This window comes from Canis lupus, chromosome 4 (assembly GCF_011100685.1).
Source record: "Canis lupus familiaris isolate Mischka breed German Shepherd chromosome 4, alternate assembly UU_Cfam_GSD_1.0, whole genome shotgun sequence".
Taxonomy (NCBI): domain Eukaryota; kingdom Metazoa; phylum Chordata; class Mammalia; order Carnivora; family Canidae; genus Canis; species Canis lupus.
Genome location: NC_049225.1, coordinates 10,893,907 through 10,906,394, shown reverse-complemented (window position 1 = coordinate 10,906,394; position 12,488 = coordinate 10,893,907). Strand labels below are relative to the sequence as shown.

Below are 12,488 nucleotides of genomic sequence, written 5' to 3'. Positions count from 1 at the left end.
ACACACACAGACAGACGGAAGGAGGACACAGGCACTCGGAGCTGGGCACACGGCCTGTGGGGGCGAGGGCAGCCACCCCGCGGAGGGGCGCAGGCCCTGGAGCTGCGTCAGGAGCCCTGGCAGCCGAGGCCCCGCAGCCACGGTGTCAGGGATGCCGTTCCGCTCCCATTCCTGCCCATCAGCGAACCGCCGCGGGCCGTGTGCCTGGTGCGTGCGCGGCGCCCTGGCCCAGGCGCGGAGCGAGTGTCTGTGGTGTGTCTTGCTGTGTCCCGAGCGGCTTTGGGCCTGGGTGCCGGCCGCCCCCGCGTCGCGTGGTCTGGCTGTCGCGGGGTCACGGAGCGCGGAGCCCGGCGCCAACGGGGGGCCTGAGGCCCCCGGCGGTCGGGCCATCTGGTTGGTGTCCTGGGAGCGGAGCGTGGACCCCGGGGCTGAGGCCGAAGGGACGGTGGTCCGCGGGGGACGGAGGGATGTCCTTCGGAGAGAAGGTGAGGCGGGCCCGGGCCGAAGGTGGGGGGGGTGTTGCGGGTGGCTGGGTGGCTTGGTCGCTGGGGGCGGTGCCAGGGAATTGCTAGGGCTGGGGCGGGCCTGGGGGCGGGGCTTGGGGCGGGCTGGGGCGGGGCGAGGAGGGCAGGCAGGCCGGCCCGGCCCCCGGCCCCCAACCACCCCCCTCGCGCCCACGGAGGGCCTCGCAGGCCTGCTGCGAGGACGGGATCCACCCCACCCGTCTCCCCCAGCGACCGCACCGCCCCCGCGCCCCAGCCCCGAGGTTCCGGCTGTCGCCCCGTCCCCTCCCTGGGCCGCTTCGGGCCCCTCGGCCCCTCGCCCCTGGGACGCGGGCCGGCTAGTGAGGGTGGGCGTCGTTGAAGGGCTGGAGGAAGAGGAGGTGTGTGGTGTATGTAGTGGCGTCCTGCCGTGCAGCGGGCGCCCTCGGTGCCCCGCGGCGCCCTGCGGTGGTCCCGGCGGGGCGGGGGCCATGGCAGGGGTGGTCCGGAGGGCACCGCGCCGGCCGCCGCCGCGCCGCCGCCGCGTGGCGGAGGGGGGTGTTGGCGGCAAAGGACGGACAGGAAGGCCGAAGAAAAAAAAAGCCTAGCACCCGGATTCCCAGGCGGTCTCCCATCCAAGTACTAACCAGGCCCGACCCTGCTTAGCTTCCGAGATCAGACGAGATCGGGCGCGTTCAGGTGGTATGGCCGTAGACGTCGCGGCTGCCGCTGGGCGCCCCAAGAGCCTGCTCTGCGCCTCTCTCCAGGCCAGGCGCCCGCCGCTCCTCAGCCCTCCTCCGCCCGCCCTGTGCGGCCCGCTGAACGCGCCTGCCTGCCTGCCTGCATGCTCGCCTGCCGGCCCGACTGATGGACTGACCGCCTCCCGCGCCGCGCCCGGGGTGCGGAGGGCGCCGCCGGGCCGGGGGGTGGGGCCCAAGAAGCGTCCCGCACCCCGGAGCCGAGTCTGTCGCGGGAGCCCGGGCGCGCTCCCGTCCCCGGCCTGTCGGGCTCGTCGCCGCCCGTCGGCTCCCCGGATGCACAGCCCGCCCACATCGGGCGCTCGCTGGGGGCTGGGGGCTGCGGGGGGGGTGGGGGGTGTGCCGCGGGCCGGGGCCGGCGCCGGCCGGCCCTGGCCTCTCCTGTCTTCAGCCCGCCTGGCTCAAAGCCAAGCCGGGCCGCCCGCGCCGCCGGACCCCATCGTCGCACAGGAGGGACACAGACACGGTGCCCACGACCACACACACACAGACAGACGGAAGGAGGACACAGGCACTCGGAGCTGGGCACACGGCCTGTGGGGCGAGGCAGCCACCCCGCCGGAGGGGCGCAGGCCCGGAGCTGGTCAGGAGCCCTGGCAGCCGCAGGCCCCGCAGCCACGTGTCAGGGATGCCGTTCCGCTCCCATTCCTGCCCATCAGCCGAACCGCCCGCGGGGCCGTGTGCCTGCGTGCGTGCGCGGCGCCCTGGCCCAGGCGCGGAGCGAGTGTCTGTGTGTGTCTTGCTGTGTCCCGAGCGGTCTTTGGGCCTGGGTGCCGGCCGCCCCCGCCGCGCCGTGGTCTTGGCTGTCGCGGGGTCACGGAGCGCGGAGCCCGGCGCCAACGGGGGCCTGAGGCCCCCGGCGGTCGGGCCATCTGGTTGGTGTCCTGGGCACGGGAGCGTGGACCCCGGGGCTGAGGGCCGAAGGGACGGTGGTCCGCGGGGACGGAGGGCATGTCCTTCGGAGGAGAAGGTGCAGGCGGGCGGGCCGAGTGGGGGGGGTGTTGCGGGTGGCGGGTGGCTTGGTCGCTGGGGGCGGTGCCAGGGAATTGCTAGGGGGGGGGCGGGCCTGGGGGGGGGCCTGGGGGCGGGGCCTGGGGCGGGGCGAGGAGGGCGCAGGCAGGGCCGGCCCCCGGCCCCGCCCCCAACCACCCCCCCCTCGGCCCACGGAGGGCCTCGCAGGCCTGCGAGGACGGGATCCAGCCCCCACCCGTCTCCCCCCAGCGACCGCACCGCCCCCCGCCCAGCCCGAGGTTCCGCTGTCGCCCCGTCCCCCCGCCCTTGGGCCCCTTCGGCCCTCGGCTCCCCCGGCCCCCTGGACCCGCCGGCGATGCGGGTGGGCGTCGTTGAAGGGCTGGGAGGAAGAGGAGGTGTGTGGTGTATGTAGTGGCGCCTGCCCGTGCAGCGGGCGCCCTCGGTGCCCCGCGGCGCCCTGCGGTGGTCCCGGCGGGGCGGGGGCATGGCAGGGGTGGTCCGGAGGGCACCGCGCCGCCGCCGCCGCAGCGTTGGGCGAGGGGGGGGTGTTGGCGGCAAAGGACGGACAGGAAGGCCGAAGAAAAAAAAGCCTACAGCACCCGGTATTCCAGGCGGTCTCCCATCCAAGTACTAACCAGGCCCGACCCTGCTTAGCTTCCGAGATCAGACGGAGATCGGGCGCGTTCAGGGTGGTATGGCCGTAGACGTCCGCGGCTGCCGCTGGGCGCCCCAAGAGCCTGCTCTGCGCCTCTCTCCAGGCCAGGCGCCCGCCGCTCCTCAGCCCTCCCTCCGCCCGCCCTGTGCGGCCCGCCTGAACGCCTGCCTGCTGCCTGCTGTGTGGCGGCCCAGAGAGGACTGACGCCTCCGCGCCGCCCGCCGGGTGGCGGAGGGCGCTGGCCGGGCCGGGGGGTGGGGGCCAAGACGCGTCCCGCACCCGGAGCCGAGTCTGTCGCGGGAGCCGGGCGCGCTCCCGTCCCCGGCTGTCGGGTCGTCGCCGCCGCTCGGCTCCCCGGATGGCACGCCGCCCCACATCGGGCCGCTCGCTGGGGGCTGGGGGCTGCGGGGGGGTGGGGGGGTGTGCCGCGGGCCGGGCGGGCGCCGGCCGGCCCCTGGCCTCTCCTGTCCTTCAGCCCGCCGGCTCAAGCCAAGCCGGGCCGCCCCGCCGCCGGACCCCATCGTCGCACAGGCAGGGACACAGACACGGTGCCACGACACAAACACACACAGACAGACGGAAGGAGGACACAGGCACTCGGAGCTGGGCCACACGGCCTGTGGGGGCGAGGCAGCCACCCCGCCGGAGGGGCGCAGGCCCTGGAGCGTCAGGAGCCCTGGCAGCCGCAGGCCCCGCAGCCACGGTGTCGGATGCCGTTCCGCTCCCATTCCTGCCCATCAGCCGAACCGCCGCGGGGCCGTGTGTGCTGTGCGTGCGCGGGCCTGGCCCAGGCGGAGCGAGTGTCTGTGGTGTGTCTTGCTGTGTCCCGAGCGGCTCTTGGGCCTGGGTGCCGGCCGCCCCCGCGTCGCCGTTGGTCTGGCTGTCGCGGGGTCACGACGGGAGCGCGAGCCGGCGGCCAACGGGGGCCTGAGGCCCCGGCGGTCGGCCATCTGGTTGGTGTCCTGGCACGCGGAGCGTGGACCCCGGGGCTGAGGGCCGAAGGGACGGTGGTCCGCGGGGGACGGAGGGCATGTCCTTCGGAGAGAAGGTGCAGGCGGGGCCCGGGCCGAAGGTGGGGGGGTGTTGCGGGTGGCTGGGTGGCTTGGTCGCTGGGGGCGGTGCCAGGGAATTGCTAGGGCTGGGGGCGGGCCTGGGGGCGGGCTTGGGGGGGGCCTGGGGCGGGGCGAGGAGGGCGAGGAGGCCGGCCCCCGGCCCGGCCCCAACCACCCCCCCTCGGCCCCACGGGGGCCTCGCAGGCCTGCGAGGACGGGATCCAGCCCCCACCCGTCTCCCCCCAGCGACCGCACCGCCCCCCGCGCCCCAGCCCCGAGGTTCCGCTGTCGCCCCGTCCCTCCCTGGGCCGCTTCGGGCCCCCTCGCCCCCTCGGCCCCTGGGAAGCGCGGCGGCTAGGATGCGGGTGGGCGTCGTTGAAGGGCTGGGAGGAAGAGGAGGTGTGTGGTGTATGTAGTGGCGTCCTGCCCGTGCAGCGGGCGCCCTCGGTGCCCCGCGGCGCCCTGCGGTGGTCCCGCGGGGGCGGGGGCCATGGCAGGGGTGGTCCGGAGGGCACCGGCCGCCGCCCCGCCGCCCCGCCGCCGCCGCCGCCGCCGCGTTGGGCGAGGGGGGTGTTGGCGGCAAAGGGACGGACAGGAAGGCCGAAGAAAAAAAAGCCTACAGCACCGGTATTCCCAGGCGGTCCTCCCATCCAAGTACTAACAGGCCCGACCCTGCTTAGCTTCGAGATCAGACGAGATCGGGCGTTCAGGGTGGTATGGCCGTAGACGTCCGCGGCTGCCGCTGGGCGCCCCAAGAGCCTGCTCTGCGCCTCTCTCCAGGCCAGGCGCCCGCCGCTCCTCAGCCCTCCTCCGCCCGCCCTGTGCGGCCCGCCTGAACGCCCCTGCCTGCCTGCCTGATGCTCGCCTGCCGGCCCGACTGATGGATGACCGCCTCCGCGCCGCCGCCGGGGTGGCGAGGGCGCCTGCCCGGGCCGGGGTGGGGGCCAAGACGCGTCCCGCACCCCGGAGCCGAGTCTGTCGCGGGAGCCCGGGCGCGCTCCGTCCCCGGCCTGTCGGGCTCGTCGCCGCCGCTCGCTCCCGGATGGCACGCCGCCCCACATCGGGCCGCTGCTGGGGGCTGGGGGTGCGGGGGGGTGGGGGGTGTGTGCGCGGGCCGGGCCGGGCCGGCCGGCCCCTGGCCTCTCCTGTCCTTCAGCCCGCCTGGCTCAAAGCCAAGCCGGGGCGCCCGGCCCGCCGGACCCATCGTCGCCAGGCAGGGACAAGAAACAGGTGCCCACGACACACACACACACAGACAGAGGAAGGAGGACACAGGCACTCGGAGCTGGGCCACACGGCCTGTGGGGCGAGGCAGCCACCCCGCCGGAGGGGCGCAGGCCCTGGAGCTGCGTCAGGAGCCCTGGCAGCCGCAGGCCCCGCACCACGGTGTCAGGGATGCCGTTCCGCTCCCATTCGCCCATCAGCCGAACCGCCGCGGGGCGTGTGCCTGCGTGCGTGCGCGGCGCCCTGGCCCAGGCGCGGAGCGAGTGTCTGTGGTGTGTCTTGCTGTGTCCCGAGCGGCTCTTGGGCCTGGGTGCCGGCCCCGCCCCGCGTCGCCGTGGTCTTGGCTGTCGCGGGGTCACGGAGCGCGGAGCCGGCGCCAACGGGGGGCCTGAGGCCCCCGGCGGTCGGGCCATCTGGTTGGTGTCCTGGGCACGCGGAGCGTGGACCCGGGGCTGAGGGCCGAGGGACGGTGGTTCGCGGGGGACGGAGGGCATGTCCTTCGGAGAGAAGGTGCAGGCGGCGGGCCGAAGGTGGGGGGGTGTTGCGGGTGGCTGGGTGGCTTGGTTGCTGGGGGCGGTCCAGGGAATTGCTAGGGGCTGGGGGGGGCCTGGGGGCGGGGGCCTGGGGCGGGGCGGGGAGGGCCCGCAGGCAGGCCCGGCCCCCGGCCCCGGCCCCCAACCACCCCCCCCTCGCCCCCACGGAGGCTCGCAGGCCTGCGAGGACGGATCCAGCCCCCACCCGTCTCCCCCAGCGACAGCACCGCCCCCCGCGCCCAGCCCCGAGTTCCGGCTGTCGCCCCGTCCCCTCCCTGGGCCGCTTCGGGCCCCCTCGGCCCCCTCGCCCCCTGGGACGCGCGGCCGGCTAGGATGCGGGTGGGCGTCGTTGAAGGGCTGGGAGGAAGAGGAGGTGGTGTGGTGATGTTAGTGGCGTCCTGCCCGTGCAGCGGGCGCCCTCGGTGCCCCGCGGCGCCCTGCGGTGGTCCCGGCGGGGCGGGGGCCATGGCAGGGGTGGTCCGAGGGCACCGCCGCCGCCGCCGCCGTCGGCGCGCGGGGGGTGGGGGTGTGGCGGCAAAGGGACGGACAGGAAGGCCGAAGAAAAAAAAGCCTACAGCACCGGTATTCCCAGGCGGTCTCCCTCCAAGTACTACCAGGCCCGACCCTGCTTAGCTTCCGAGATCAGACGAGATCGGGCGCGTTCAGGGTGGTATGGCCGTAGACGTCCGCGGCTGCCGCTGGGCGCCCCAAGGCCTGCTCTGCGCCTTCTCCAGGCAGGCGCCCGCCGCTCCTCAGCCTCCTCCGCCCGCCCTGTGCGGCCCGCCTGAACGCCTGCCTGCCTGCCTGCCTGCATGCTCGCCTGCCGGCCGACTGATGGACTGACCGCCTCCCGCGCCGCGCCGGGGTGGCGGAGGGCGCCTCCGGGCCGGGGGTGGGGGCCAAGACGCGTCCCGCACCCCGGAGCCGAGTCTGTCGCGGGAGCCCGGGCGCGTCCCGTCCCCGGCCTGTCGGGCTCGTCGCCGCCGCTCGGCTCCCCGATGGCACGCCGCCCCACATCGGGCCGCTCGCTGGGGCTGGGGTGGGGCTGCGGGGGGTGGGGGGGTGTGCCGCGGGCCGGGGCCGGCGCCCGCCGGCCCCTGGCCTCTCCTGTCCTTCAGCCCGCCTGGCTCAAAGCCAAGCGGGGCCGCCCGCGCCGCCGGACCCCATCGTCGCACAGGAGGGACACAGAACAGGTGCCCACGACACACACACACACAGACAGACGGAAGGAGGACACAGGCACTCGGAGCTGGGCCACCGGCCTGTGGGGCGAGTCGAGCCAGCCACCCCGCCGAGGGGCGCAGGCCCTGGAGCTGCGTCAGGAGCCCTGGCAGCCGCAGCCCCGCAGCCACGGTGTCAGGGATGCCGTTCCGCTCCCATTCCTGCCCATCAGCCGAACCGCCGCGGGGCCGTGTGCTGCGTGCGTGCGGGCGCCCTGGCCCAGGCGCGGAGCGAGTGTCTGTGGTGTGTCTTGCTGTGTCCCGAGCGGCTCTTTGGGCCTGGGTGCCGGCCGCCCCGCGCCTCGCCGTGGTCTTGGCTGTCGCGGGGTCACGGAGCGCGGAGCCCGGCGCCAACGGGGGCTGAGGCCCCGGCGGTCGGGCCATCTGGTTGGTGTCCTGGGCACGCGGAGCGTGGACCCCGGGGCTGAGGGCCGAAGGGACGGTGGTCCGCGGGGGACGGAGGGCATGTCCTTCGGGAGAGAAGGTGCAGGCGGGCCGGGCCGAAGGTGGGGGGGTGTTGCGGGTGGCTGGGTGGCTTGGTCGCTGGGGGCGGTGCCAGGAATTGCTAGGGGCTGGGGCGGGCCTGGGGGCGGGCTTGGGGCGGGCTGGGGCGGGGCGAGGAGGGCCCGCGGCAGGCCCGGCCCCCGGCCCCCGGCCCCCAACCACCCCCCCCTCGGCCCACGGGGGCCTCGCAGGCCTGCGAGGACGGGATCCAGCCCCCACCCGTCTCCCCCAGCGACCGCACCGCCCCCCCGCCCCAGCCCCGAGGTTCCGGCTGTCGCCCCGTCCCCTCCCGGGCGCTTCGGGCCCCCTCGGCCCCCTCGGCCCCCTGGGACGCGCGGCCGGCTAGGATGCGGGTGGGCGTCGTTGAAGGGCTGGGAGGAAGAGGAGGTGTGTGGTGTATGTAGTGGCGTCCTGCCCGTGCAGCGGGCGCCCTCGGTGCCCCGCGGCGCCCTGCGTGTGGTCCCGGCGGGGGGGGGCCATGGCAGGGGTGTCCGGAGGCCGCCGCCGCCGCGCCGCCGCCGCCGCCGCCGCGTTGGGCGAGGGGGGTGTTGGCGGCAAAGGGACGGACAGGAAGGCCGAAGAAAAAAAGCCTACAGCACCCGGTATTCCCAGGCGGTCTCCCATCCAAGTACTAACCAGGCCGACCTGCTTAGCTTCCGAGATCAGACGAGATCGGGCGCGTTCAGGGTGGTATGGCCGTAGACGTCCGCGGCTGCCGCTGGGCGCCCCAAGAGCTGCTCTGCGCCTCTCTCCAGGCCAGGCGCCGCCGCTCCTCAGCCCTCCTCCGCCCGCCCTGTGCGGCCGCCTGAAGCCTGCCTGCCTGCCTGCCTGCATGCTCGCCTGCCGGCCCGACTGATGGACTGACCGCCTCCGCGCGCGCCCGGGGTGGCGGAGGCGCCTGCCCGGGCCGGGGGGTGGGGGCCAAGACGCGTCCCGCACCCCGGAGCCGAGTCTGTCGCGGGAGCCCGGGCGCGCTCCCGTCCCGGCCTGTCGGCTCGTCGCCGCCGCTCGGCTCCCCGGATGGCACGCCGCCCCACATGGGCCGCTCGCTGGGGGCTGGGGGCTGCGGGGGGGTGGGGGGGTGTGCCGCGGGCCGGGCCGGCGCGGCCGGCCCCTGCCTCTCCTGTCCTTCGCCGCCTGGCTCAAAGCCAAGCCGGGGCCGCCCGCGCCGCCGGACCCATCGTCGCACAGGCAGGGACACAGACACAGGTGCCCACGACCACACACACACAGACAGACGGAAGGAGGACACAGGCACTCGAGCTGCTGGGCCACACGGCCTGTGGGGGCGAGGCAGCCACCGCCGGAGGGGCGCAGGCCCTGGAGCTGCGTCAGGAGCCCTGGCAGCCGCAGGCCCCGCAGCCACGGTGTCAGGGTGCCGTTCCGCTCCCATTCCTGCCCATCAGCCGAACCGCCGCGGGGCCGTGTGCCTGCGTGCGTGGCCGGCGCCCTGGCCCAGGCGCGGAGCGAGTGTCTGTGGTGTGTCTTGCTGTGTCCCGAGCGGCTCTTTGGGCCGGGTGCCGGCCGCCCCCGCGTCGCCGTGGTCTGGCTGTCGCGGGGTCACGGAGCGCGGAGCCCGGCGCCAACGGGGGCCTGAGGCCCCGGCGGTCGGGCCATCTGGTTGGTGTCCGGGCACGCGGAGCGTGGACCCCGGGGCTGAGGGCCGAAGGGACGGTGGTCCGCGGGGGACGGAGGGCATGTCCTTCGGAGAGAAGGTGCAGGCGGCCCGGGCCGAAGGTGGGGGGGTGTTGCGGGTGGCTGGGTGGCTTGGTCGCTGGGGGCGGTGCCAGGGAATTGCTAGGGGCTGGGGGCGGGCCTGGGGGGGGCCTGGGGCGGGGCCTGGGGCGGGCGAGGAGGGCGCAGGCAGGCCGGCCCCGGCCCCCGGCCCCCAACCACCCCCCCCTCGGCCCACGGAGGGCCTCGCAGGCCTGCGAGGACGGGATCCAGCCCCCACCCGTCTCCCCCCAGCGACCGCACCGCCCCCCGCGCCCCAGCCCCGAGGTTCCGGCTGTCGCCCCGTCCCCTCCCTGGGCCGCTTCGGGCCCCCTCGGCCCCCTCGGCCCCCTGGGACGCGCGGCCGGCTAGGATGCGGGTGGGCGTCGTTGAAGGGCTGGGAGGAAGAGGTGGGTGTGGTGTATGTAGTGGCGTCCTGCCCGTGCAGCGGGCGCCCTCGGTGCCCGCGCGCCCTGCGGTGGTCCCGGCGGGGCGGGGCCATGGCAGGGGTGGTCCGGAGGGCACCGCCGCCGCCGCCGCCCCGCCCGCCGCCGCCGCCGCCGCGTTGGGCGAGGGGGGTGTTGGCGGCAAAGGGACGGACAGGAAGGCCGAAGAAAAAAAAGCCTACAGCACCCGGTATTCCCAGGCGGTCTCCCATCCAAGTACTAACCAGGCCCGACCCTGCTTAGCTTCCGAGATCAAGACGAGATCGGGCGCGTTCAGGGTGGTATGGCCGTAGACGTCCGCGCTGCCGCTGGGCGCCCCAAGAGCCTGCTCTGCGCCTCTCTCCAGGCCAGGCGCCCGCCGCTCCTCAGCCCTCCTCCGCCCGCCCTGTGCGGCCCGCCTGAAACGCCTGCCTGCCTGCCTGCCTGCATGCTCGCCTGCCGGCCCGACTGATGGACTGACCGCCCTCCCGCGCCGCGCCCGGGGTGGCGGAGGGCGCCTGCCCGGGCCGGGGGGTGGGGGCCAAGACGCGTCCCGCACCCCGGAGCCGAGTCTGTCGCGGGAGCCCGGGCGCGCTCCCGTCCCCGGCCTGTCGGGCTCGTCGCCGCCGCTCGGCTCCCCGGATGGCACGCCGCCCCACATCGGGCCGCTGCTGGGGGCTGGGGCTGCGGGGGGGTGGGGGGTGTGCCGCGGGCCGGGCCGGCGCCGGCCGGCCCCTGGCCTCTCCTGTCCTTCAGCCGCCTGGCTCAAAGCCAAGCCGGGGCCGCCCGCCCGCCGGACCCCATCGTCGCACAGGCAGGGACACAGACACAGGTCCCACGACACACACACACACAGACAGACGGAAGGAGGACACAGGCACTCGGAGCTGGGCCACACGGCCTGTGGGGCGAGGCAGCCACCCCCCGGAGGGGCGCAGGCCCTGGAGCTGCGTCAGGAGCCCTGGCAGCCGCAGGCCCCGCAGCCACGGTGTCAGGGATGCCGTTCCGCTCCCATTCCTGCCATCAGCCGAACCGCCGCGGGGCCGTGTGCCTGCGTGCGTGCGCGGGCGCCCTGGCCCAGGCGCGGAGCGAGTGTCTGTGGTGTGTTTGCTGTGTCCCGAGCGGCTCTTGGGCCTGGGTGCCGGCCGCCCCCGCGTCGCCGTGGTCTTGGCTGTCGCGGGGTCACGGAGCGCGGAGCCCGGCGCCAAAGGGGGGCCTGAGGCCCCCGGCGGGTCGGGCCATCTGGTTGGTTGTCCTGGCACGCGGAGCGTGACCCGGGGCTGAGGGCCGAAGGTGACGGTGGTCCGCGGGGGACGGAGGGCATGTCCTTCGGAGAGAAGGTGCAGGCGGGCCCGGGCCGAAGTGGGGGGGGGTGGTTGCGGGTGGCTGGGTGGCTTGGTCGTGGGGCGGTGCCAGGGAATTGCTAGGGGCTGGGGGCGGGCCTGGGGGCGGGCGCTGGGCGGCGGGGCGAGGAGGGCCCGCAGGCAGGCCGGCCCGGCCCCCGGCCCCCAACCACCCCCCCCTCGCCCCCACGGAGGGCCTCGCAGGCCTGCGAGGACGGGATAGCCCCCACCCGTCTCCCCCCAGCGACCCGCACCGCCCCCCCGCGCCCCAGCCCCGAGTTCCGGCTGTCGCCCCGTCCTCCCTGGCCGCTTCGGGCCCCTCGGCCCCCTGCCCCCGGACGCCCCGGACGGCTAGGATGCGGGTGGGGCGTCGTTGAACGGGCGGAGGAAGAGGAGGTGTGTGGTGTTGTAGTGGCGTCCTGCCCGTGCGCGGGCGCCCTCGGTGCCCGCCCGGCGCCCTGCGGTGGTCCCGGCGGGGGCGGGGGCCATGGCAGGGGTGGTCCGGAGGGCACCGCCGCCCGCCGCGCGTTGGGCGAGGGGGGGTGTTGGCGGCAAAGGGACGGAACAGGAAGGCCGAAGAAAAAAAAGCCTACAGCACCCCGGTATTCCCAGGCGGTCCTCCCATCCAAGTACTAACCAGGCCGACCCTGCTTAGCTTCCGAGATCAGACGAGATCGGGCGCGTTCAGGGTGGTATGGCCGTAGACGTCCGCGGCTGCCGCTGGGCGCCCCAAGAGCCTGCTCTGCGCCTCTCTCCAGGCCAGGCGCCCCGCCGCTCCTCAGCCCTCCTCCGCCCGCCCTGTGCGGCCCGCCTGAACGCCTGCCTGCCTGCCTGCCTGCATGCTCGCCTGCCGGCCCGACTGATGGACTGACCGCCTCCGCGCCGCGCCCGGGGTGGCGGAGGGCGCCTGCCCGGGCCGGGGGGTGGGGGCCAAGACGCGTCCCGCACCCCGGAGCCGAGTCTGTCGCGGGAGCCCGGGCGCGCTCCCGTCCCCGGCCTGTCGGGCTCGTCGCCGCCGCTCGGCTCCCCGGATGGCACGCCCGCCACCACATCGGGCCGCTCGCTGGGGGCTGGGGGCTGCGGGGGGGTGGGGGGTGTGCCGCGGGCCGGGCCGGCGCCGGGCCGGCCCTGGCCTTCTCCTGTCCTTCAGCCCGCCTGGCTCAAAGCCAAGCAGGGGCCGCCCGCGCCGCCGAGACCCCCATCGTCGCACAGGGCAGGGACACAGACACAGGTGCCCACGACACACACACACACAGACAGACGGAAGGAGGAGAACAGGCATTCGGAGCTGGGCCACACCGGCCTGTGTGGGCGAGGCAGCCACCCCGCCGGAGGGGGCGCAGGCCCTGGGAGCGCGTCAGGAGCCCTGGCAGCCGCAGGCCCCCGCAGCCACGGTGTCAGGGATGCCGTTCCGCTCCCATTCCTGCCCATCAGCCGAACCGCCGCGGGGCCGTGTGCCTGCGTGCGTGCGCGGCGCCCTGGCCCAGGCGCGGAGCGAGTGTCTGTGGTGTGTCTTGCTGTGTCCCGAGCGGCTCTTTGGGCCTGGGTGCCGGCCGCCCCCGCGTCGCCGTGGTCTTGGCTGTCGCGGGGGTCACGGAGCGCGGAGC

At 76.1% G+C, this 12,488-nt stretch overlaps 5 non-coding genes and 2 pseudogenes across 5 annotated transcripts; all 7 read right to left on the bottom strand.

Annotated features, from left to right (window-relative positions):
• Nucleotides 1-1,083: 1,083 nt before the first annotated feature.
• LOC119876260 lies at nt 1,084-1,198 on the bottom strand (annotated as a pseudogene).
• A 1,601-nt stretch (nt 1,199-2,799) lies between these two features.
• On the bottom strand, nt 2,800-2,918 carry LOC119876254. Its single transcript, XR_005358799.1, has one exon. It is a non-coding gene; the product is annotated as a 5S ribosomal RNA (ribosomal RNA).
• A 1,614-nt stretch (nt 2,919-4,532) lies between these two features.
• On the bottom strand, nt 4,533-4,647 carry LOC119876262 (annotated as a pseudogene).
• Nucleotides 4,648-6,244: 1,597 nt separating this feature from the next.
• LOC119876255 lies at nt 6,245-6,360 on the bottom strand. The gene has a single exon (XR_005358800.1). It is a non-coding gene; the product is annotated as a 5S ribosomal RNA (ribosomal RNA).
• Nucleotides 6,361-7,987: 1,627 nt separating this feature from the next.
• Nucleotides 7,988-8,104, bottom strand: LOC119876257. Its single transcript, XR_005358802.1, has one exon. It is a non-coding gene; the product is annotated as a 5S ribosomal RNA (ribosomal RNA).
• A 1,630-nt stretch (nt 8,105-9,734) lies between these two features.
• LOC119876247 lies at nt 9,735-9,854 on the bottom strand. The gene has a single exon (XR_005358791.1). It is a non-coding gene; the product is annotated as a 5S ribosomal RNA (ribosomal RNA).
• A 1,613-nt stretch (nt 9,855-11,467) lies between these two features.
• LOC119876259 lies at nt 11,468-11,587 on the bottom strand. Its single transcript, XR_005358804.1, has one exon. It is a non-coding gene; the product is annotated as a 5S ribosomal RNA (ribosomal RNA).
• Nucleotides 11,588-12,488: the final 901 nt, after the last annotated feature.